We start from the raw sequence: 6,529 nt of genomic DNA on the forward strand, positions 1-6,529 counted from the left end.
AACTCTATTGACTTCGAGTGTGAGGCCAACAGTAACAGCCTGGTTGATCAAACCCTGATCCACCATGAGGCCTGGTCACAGACCGGAACGTGGGGGGCGTTGACCCCCGAAACACCCAGGCCAGGTATACTCCAGGTATACTCCAGGTATGATAAGGATATGTAAACATTATTAGAGACTGCGCAATTCGCATATATTTTTAAATTATTATTATTATTATTATTATTATTATTATTATTATTATTAAGGGGAAGCGCTAAACCCGTAGCATTATACAGCGCCTGTTATGGGGGCTGAATGAAGATATTTATACTTAATTCAGGGAACTGTATCAAAGATCCAATTCCCTAGATCAAGAGCCTCTCACCCGCACATAGAAGAATTAAACGAAGACGTTCGGGTCTGACTTGGACCATTAATTAATCACACTGTTAATGTGCGGGTTATTTGCGTGTTGTTCCAGTCACTGTAATGCGCCTTTTATTCTCTCTTCAATTACGTTTTATCAGATTCGTTTGAACACATCTGCATAATATTAAGGATCATCCCTCTAAATTTTTCTCAAGGTAAAGAGGGCCGCGTTTAAGAACAATAATTTAAGAGCGTTAGACATATGCTCAACACTTTAGTTATGTATGAACAGTGTGTGTTCAGCACTGAACATACACTTGCAGTGTGTTCAGTGCTCTCAGTAGATCGTATTACGTAGTGCTCCTTAATCAGTAGGTTAATTCTCTCACCCTCTGTACATTCTCCAGTATCACTGTATTCAAACCACGGTACGGGTGGGGTTAGAACCCACAGCAAGCGATTCGTAAAACTCCAGACTTTGAGGGAACAGGAGCTAGAGTTCGTCACTGCCACGCTGGAGGGAGATTCATCTATAAAAACTTGCATATGTGATCGCAGTGGGGCCCGTGCTACCCTCCCAATGGTGTATAAATACACCTAGTTGGATGTAACCATACCACGGCCGGATTGAACCCGCGGTCAGAGAGTCTCAAAACTCCAGACCGTCGCGTTACCCACTGGTATGGTTTGTTTGCAATCGTGTCATTACGATTTCGTGAGTCTAGTTGGATGAAGATTATTGTAGCCAGCTGGCCCAGTAGCTTGCGCACTAGTCTGGAGTCGACTCATTTGCTATGGGTTCACTTCGAACCCCCACCCGTACCGTGGTTTGTTTGCAATCGTGTCATTACGATTTCGTGAGTCCTTTGTATTCATTCTCTATTATGGAGCTCAGAAGTGAGCTGCTTAATCTAAGGGAAGCCTTATTAATAATAAATTGAGCTACTCTTGACGTTCGGCATTACCCAGTCTATATTTTGAACAATAAGGGGCCCAAGGCTGATCCTTACGGAACGCCACGTGTGACCGATCCCATTCTTATTTTATGTTATTCATGCATGATTTACGATAACAGCACTCCACGCTCTCTCGCTCTCACAGTGAAGGTAGCCAGAAGCGTAGATGGTCTGTGTAGTGTCATTTAAGTCTGGAGGTCGTGAATGTGTTCCAAAGCACTTAGTGAGGCCGTGAATGTGCTTCAAGGTACTGAGTTTAGTCTGTAGGTCGTGAATGTGTTTTAAAACAGTTTAGTCTGGAGGTCGTGAACGTGTTCCAAAGCACTTAGTGAGGTCGTGACTGTGTTTTACCGAAGCACTTAAAACAAGGTACTGAGTTTTTAGTCTGGAGGTCGTGAATGTGTACCGAAGCACTTAGTGAGGCCGTGAATGTGCTTCAAGGTACTGAGTTTAGTCTGGAGGTCGTGAATGTGTTTTAAAACAGTTTAGTCTGGAGGTCGTGAATGTGTACCGAAGCACTTAGTGAGGCCGTGAATGTGCTTCAAGGTACTGAGTTTAGTCTGGAGGTCGTAAATGTGTTTCAGGGTAATGAGTTTACGACATTTTTTCGAAGATTTCATCCCGTGGTTTCACAAAGATAGGGAAAACACTGAGGATGTGGAGGAGGCGGTGGGGATTTAGTGCACCATTGAGTGGTGAAGCTGCCACAACTATCACACCTCCCGCAGCCAGCTGACCTACCTTCCTCCTCACCACAATTACCACACCTCCAGCAGCCTTCTGACCTACCTCCTCACCGCAACTCACGCACCCTCCTGACCCACCTACCTGCTTACCACATTTACAGCAACTCCCGCAGCTTCCTCACCTACTTATCTTCTCATCTTGTCGCTCGGGCTGATTTATTACCTAATTGTGGTTGATCCTCTCAGCAGCTGATCTTTTGAGCATCTGATTCTGTGAGCAGTTGGTCCCGTGAACACCTGATCCCGTGAGTAGTTGATTATGTGAGTAACTGATCCTATGACCAGTTGATCTTATAAGTAACTGATCCTGTGAGTCAAACAAAGAATAAGATTACAAATGTCACAAAGAATCTGTGAGATCCCAGGGGGCATAGTAACTATATAACTATGGCCAGTAACTAGGTGACTATGACCATAGTAATTATGTAACTATGGCCATAGTAACTATGTAACTATAGCCATATTTACATGGGTGTTTGTCAGCCCAATGAGATCTGACAAACACCCATTTCTTTCTCTGTTCCATTCTACCTCAGTTTCCCTTGCCTAACCGGAGGTCGTTTACACCCCTTTAAAATTTAAGGTTATTTTTCCCTAGTTATATTAGTAATTGTAGGGGAGCACCAAGCGTCACGACCGCACGTACAGGCAGCCCAACTAAGAGGTAAATGGCCCTCCTGTGTTAGTATAGGGACGAAGCTAAGAACGTGGTCTGTGAAATACTAAGTAAGTAACTAACCTGTAAAAGGTCTAAGTCGGACCATTTACAGGTCAGGTTATTTGATACTAAGAGTATAAGGTTTAAGGCAAATAATTACTATAGATCGTTAAACGGTCAACCATTTGACTGTCTTAGGTGTCCCGAAGCTCGATTGCTAGAGCACTCAGCTCACACATAGAGGTCCGTGGGTCGATCCCAGGTACGGGTAAGATAAGATAAGATAAGATAAGATTTCGTTCGGATTTTTAACCCCGGAGGGTTAGCCACCCAGGATAACCCAAGAAAGTCAGTGCGTCATCGAGGACTGTCTAACTTATTTCCATTGGGGTCCTTAATCTTGTCCCCCAGGATGCGACCCACACCAGTCGACTAACACCCAGGTACCTATTTGCTGCTAGGTGAACAGGACAACAGGTGTAAGGAAACGTGTCGAAATGTTTCCACCCGCCGGGAATCGAACCCGGGCCCTCCGTGTGTGAAGCGGGAGCTTTTCCTTAAGATACCTGTTGTCCCTGTTCACCTAGCAGTAAAATAAGTACCTGAGTGTTAGTCGACTGGTGTGGGTCGCATCCTGGGACAAAAATGACCTAATTTGCCCGAAATGCTCTGCATAACTAGGGACTTTCTATATAGTAGGTCACTGATCAGCTATGGTCTGTATACCTTGTACATGTACTTGTAGAAATAAAGATTATCATCATCATCATCATCATCATCATCATCATCATCATCATCATCTTCAGAGGAGGAGGAGGGGCTGGAGGTGACGAGTGCCTGGCCAGTTGTAAGATGACTGCGGTTACCAGTTCTGCTGACACCGCCAAAAACCTGCTGAGGGAGGCCACCACCACACACCACAGACACTAGCCTAGGAGTCTATCTCACACATATACTAACACACTCAAAACATGTACATCACCCCCCCCCCCACACACACACACATACACAATGACACAGGATGTGCCAGAGATGGGACACAGAAACAAGGGGTCACAATTGGAAGTTGAAGACTCAGATGAGTCAAAGGGATGTTAGGAAGTATTTCTTCAGTCATAGAGTTGTCAGAAAGTGGAATAGTCTGGCGAGTGAGGTAGTGGAGGCAGGAACCATACATAGTTTTAAGACGAGGTTTGATAAAGCTTATGGAGCAGGGAGAGAGAGGACCTAGTAACGACCAGTGAAGAGGCGGGGGCCAGGAGCTGTGAATCAACCCCTGGAACCACAAGTGAGTGAGTACAATTAGGTGAGTACATACATTTTCACAACACTCCAGCTCTCTCTCCTTAAACGGTGTGTTGTGTTTCCAGTAACTTTCCCAAGAGTCCTAGATGAAACCAACCGGTTATCCATGATTATTATTATTATTATTATTGTTATTACTATATTATTATTATTATTATTATTATTATTATTATTTAAATGCTTTTTTCATTATCATCGATATCCTTATTAATAATGCACTTGTCATCGCGTTCGTGGGAAAAGCGTTAAACCCGTAAGAGTTGCGGAACGTCTGGGGAGAGAAACGAATCAGGTTTGATCCGAGGAAGGAGAGGCCAGCTCCAGTCCATCACAACGAGAGTATCTCACCAGCCTCCTTCATGTAGGTTCAGTGTACTGGGAAATAAACCACAGATCTAGGCCAGTAGACTCAGAAATATATATATGTATACTTTATATATATATATATATATATATATATATATATATATATATATATATATATATATATATATGCAAAACAACCACTCTGAAAGAATAGAGAAATTCCAAGCATTAGAACTGGACAAGATTCCAATGCTCTATTTATTCATGTAAGAGATTTTAACCATCCAATTGATTTTCAAAAAGTTGAGAAAGTAGTATCAAGCAAGTCCATGGTCGACAGGAATATAATTGAATCTTGTTTCATAAAAAGCAGTTTTGACAATAATATGAATATTTCCTTTGGTTTATATAAATTAGATCCTTTTATAATTAATAGAATTTGGGAAGAATTTAATAATACACTGGACAAATAATAATTTTTAAATTTTCTTGGGTAGAATAGCTTGGGGGTGAGTTGTGCAAGGGACCTATCCAAGTTGGGTCGCCGCGCGTCACGTGTTTAACCGTTGTGGGATCTGATAGTGAGGTGCTGGCCGGACCCCTTATATAGCTTCCTTGGATGCTTTACTTTCATAGTTCCTTGATAATGTGAGTAGTCACGAAAGCGCTTGGAATTTCTCTATTCTTTCAGAGTTGTTGTTTTGCATATTTTGAAATCACCTGTTTACTGTGATCTTGTTGCATATATATATATATATATATATATATATATATATATATATATATATATATATATATATATATATATATATATATATATATATAGTAAATTGACGGATACGACACCGTGCCATCCTGCTACGGTATTCTCTCTATGAGAAAGCTTAGAAGCAACCATTAAACTGGGGACAGGTTGCTTGTGTGTGTGTGTGTGTGTGTGTGTGTGTGTGTGTGTATGGCAGCGGGGCGAAACATCGTGAAACATCTAGCGTGTGTTTTTATACGTATGGTAAACAATACCTTGGGTGGATCACAGGATCAATGATATGCGAGTATATCTTAATACCTTAGCGCCCTTGTGGCTTAGCGCTTCTTTTTGATAATAATAATAATAATTAATACCTTAGCAAGGTATTCTTAAAGGTGTTGAAAAATGCCTTAAAATACTAACAAGTTAATAATTAAGGCACATGTGCAACAACAGTTGGGTATATTTATTATTGAAACGTTTCGCCCACACAGTAGGTTTCTCCAGTCAAATACAGAGGCAGTAGAAAGTCTGCTGCCACTGTGAGTGAGGACGCCTACTGTGTGGGCGAAAGGTTTCACTGAAGATATCCATGTGTCTTAATCCTGCTGTTAGTGAGAGGCTCTGACAGCTGACAGATCTCTGACAGCTGATACCTGGTATGTCTGAGAGTCAGTAGACAGACTGACAGCTGAAATCTGTCAACAAAACTAGGCATAACACTGAGAAAAAATACCATCTGGCCATTTTCTCCCGATAGACGCTGCAGTACATGTCCATAGGGCACCGATAGGTTACATAACGATAGGGAAGGTACCTATAGAACCTCTACTTGTTACCTAATGACAGAGAAATATTTATTTGAACCTAGATAGACAGTAGTTCTCCTGGGTGACATCACCTGCTTAGCATCACTGCAGGAAATTCTGTTTCACGGTTACACTTCACATCGACAGACATCAATTTCGCATCAATACATCAATTTCACATTAATAGACATCAATTTCACATTAATAGACATCAATTTCACATCAACATACATCAATTTCACATCAATATACATCATTTTTACATCAATAGATTTCATTTTAATATCACTAGACATCAATTTCACATCAATATACATCAATTTCACATCAATATACATAATTTTCACATCAATAGATTTCATTTTAACATCACTAGACATCAATTTCACGTCAACAGACATTAATTTTGCATCAGTAGAACCAATTTCGCATCAATGGAATCAATTTCGCATCAATGGAATCAATTTCGCATCAATGGAATCAATTTCGCATCAAATTCACATCAATAGACATCAATTACATCTCCGAAAGACTTCAAGGATGTCCCCAGGTATCGCACTGATATCCAATAAGACAGAGTTTCGCTCTGTGGAAAGCGTTATCACGTTTCGCTCTGTGTAAAGCTTTATCACGTTTCGCCCTTTGCTAAA

The 6,529-nt window shown here is 41.2% G+C and overlaps 1 protein-coding gene across 1 annotated transcript in view; it reads left to right on the forward strand.

Annotated features, from left to right (window-relative positions):
* The first annotated feature begins 2,031 nt into the window (after window positions 1–2,031).
* LOC128702994 (phosphatidylinositol glycan anchor biosynthesis class T) overlaps window positions 2,032–6,529 on the forward strand; it is a 78,863-nt gene continuing 74,365 nt past the window's right edge. The window contains exon 1 of the mRNA XM_053797512.2: window positions 2,032–2,298. The gene's annotated coding sequence lies outside the window, so the exon portion shown is untranslated. The remainder of the gene's footprint in view (window positions 2,299–6,529) is intronic.

Source organism: Cherax quadricarinatus, unplaced genomic scaffold (assembly GCF_038502225.1).
Source record: "Cherax quadricarinatus isolate ZL_2023a unplaced genomic scaffold, ASM3850222v1 Contig1207, whole genome shotgun sequence".
Classification (NCBI taxonomy): domain Eukaryota; kingdom Metazoa; phylum Arthropoda; class Malacostraca; order Decapoda; family Parastacidae; genus Cherax; species Cherax quadricarinatus.